The sequence below is a fragment of the Hirundo rustica genome, chromosome 9, assembly GCF_015227805.2.
Source record: "Hirundo rustica isolate bHirRus1 chromosome 9, bHirRus1.pri.v3, whole genome shotgun sequence".
NCBI classification, from domain to species: domain Eukaryota; kingdom Metazoa; phylum Chordata; class Aves; order Passeriformes; family Hirundinidae; genus Hirundo; species Hirundo rustica.
The window spans coordinates 29,952,024-29,954,372 of record NC_053458.1 but is presented as its reverse complement, the minus strand read 5'-3'; positions in this window follow the sequence as shown (position 1 = coordinate 29,954,372).

The following is a 2,349-nucleotide window of genomic DNA, read 5'->3' as shown; positions in this document are numbered from 1 at the left end:
AAGTCTCTCTCTCCCTCCCCTGTCTGTCTCCCTGGAGTTCCCACATGTGCTGGGCTGAAGGTGTGTTTTGCTGCTGCTGTCTCCCAGCTACTCCCGTTGGGTATATCCCAACAGTGCAGTTTGTTTGCCAGAGCCTTGTTGGTAAGGAGAGAAGAGTGTCCCAGAGGGATACAGACAGAAAACACACCTAGGCTGAGGTGGTCTTCTGCCCATGCATCCCCTGGCCCTGCATCTGCTGAGCACGTGGGCTGAGCCCTTGGCTGGTTCCAGGAGCTGGTTCCCTGGAGCCAGGGATGGACAGCGGGTTGTGAGAGGTGTCTGCGGAGCTGGCAGGTGTTTGTGGCTGCCTTTGCTAAGCTTTTATTGGGATGGGGCAGGTCAGTGCTCCCCCTGAGAGCAGAGCTTTACTCAGCCTGCAGCAGAGTTCTTAATGCCCCAGCAGTGTTTCGGAGGTGAAGCACTTCAGAATTCAGGGATCTTTACCTGCTCTGTAGCATCAGGTGGTGGTGTGAAACCTGCTTTTCTTTAAACTAGAATTTCTCACTTGAAGCTTCAGATTTCAGCACTTTTGAATTCTGTATGAGCTGCTTTCTGGGGTTTATTTTGAGGGTTTTGTGGGGGAGGATGTTCTGGGGTTTTTGTTTCCTAGCACTGTGTGCTGACAGTAACTTTTCCTCTCCTCCATCTCTATTTTTGAGGTGCCAGTTTGCTCAGGGAGCAGGACAGGATTCTTTCTTGTGTATGAGCAGTTCAACAGCTACAGATTCTTTAAAGTTCTGACAGGCAGAAACTGGCAGCTGAGAGCTGTTGTTCCAAGCACTTTGTTGTGCTGCTGCTCTGTATTTTTGGAGTGGTTGGCCATAGTAACAGAGTGAGAATTTGTGTAACTGGGAGATTTTGGTGTTTCTGATTATGTAATGAATGTACTTTTACTAAAGAATGAACACAAACAACTTTGAGCCAACAGAGAACCAAAGGGGGTTGAAAATAAGTGCTTTCCCTGAAGTTCTCAAATCCATTCTCTACTTTTTTTTTTTTTTTTTTTTTTTTTTTTTTAAATCTAAAAAATAAGAAAAAATGTCCCTGGTTCATATATCCCAAGTGTGGGACTGGTGGTTTGCTTTTTGTAGAATCTCAGTTTTTAAGAGACTAGGGATAGACAGGACTTTGTGGGGAAAAAAGGAAGGAAGGGAAAGGACTCCTCTCATACCCTTTATTCTAGTTCTTTCTTTTATTTAGTGATCTAATCCATAGCTGTGTTTTACTGAACTCTGGAGGGAAGCTCTTTTCCCCCTGCCTTTGTCAGAGTGCAGAGGTGGATGTGCAGAAGAAACTGCTGATGGAAGTGGGGAAAAAACCTGAAAGATGGGTGCATGGCATTTCCCTGGACAGCCTGTAAATGAAATTCTGGATTGTGAGGTTCCCTCTGAGTGTTTGCTTGTCCCAGGCTGCATTGGGCTGTGGAACAAGGCGTAACCATTTCTTGTGGTGCTGTTTTCTCTTCAGATGGCACCTGAGCTGAGCTGAGCAGAGGCAGTGGAGTCCTGATCAGGTGGTTGCTGCTCACCAGGACCGACTGCTTGGAATAACCAGCCATGAGTGACAAGCTCCCATCAACTCTAGGGCTGTGCACGTCCCTCTGCTGCCAGACTCACCTCAAGATCAGCAAACTGCAGTTTGGGTTTCAGCAGATGAAGGAAAAACCCATGCGCTTCCTAGCCCCTCTTCACAGAACCCCGGAATGTCTGGGGTTGGAAGGGAACTTAAAAATCATGTTCCAAGCCCCTGCCACGGGCAGGGACATCTTCCACCAGACCAGGGTGCTCCAAGCCCTGTCCAACTTGGCCTTGGAAAGTTCCAGGGCTGGAGCAGCCACAGCTTCTCTGGGAATCCTGTACCAGGGCCTCCTAAAGAGCTGTTTTTCCTTCTGGCTCTTACTATGTGCTGCACTTGGGCAGGGCTGACATCCCAGGAATCCTTCAGAATTTTCTTTTTTCCTTTGGAACACGTAAGCATCTATTTTTTTTTTAATGAGCCCCTTTTAATAAGCCCTTTTCAGCTAGAGCAGTTATCCTGGGTGGGCAAAGTTTGAATGTTCCAGCTGTGATTTTTTTTATAAATGTGTATAAATGCTTCAGGTGCCTCAACTAGTTTTCCGAAAGGCTGACAGCAGTTTAGCTATAGCGAGTTTGATTTTTAATTTGTTTCTTTAATGCACTATTTTTAGTTCTGTTTAAGTTGTTGCTAGTGGTGTTCAGGTTTCGGCCTCACAGTTCTTGCAGCTGGAAGGGGCTGGTTGTTAATCCCAGTATTTTAAATGCTGCTGTGTAATATTTGCAGGCACCTGTA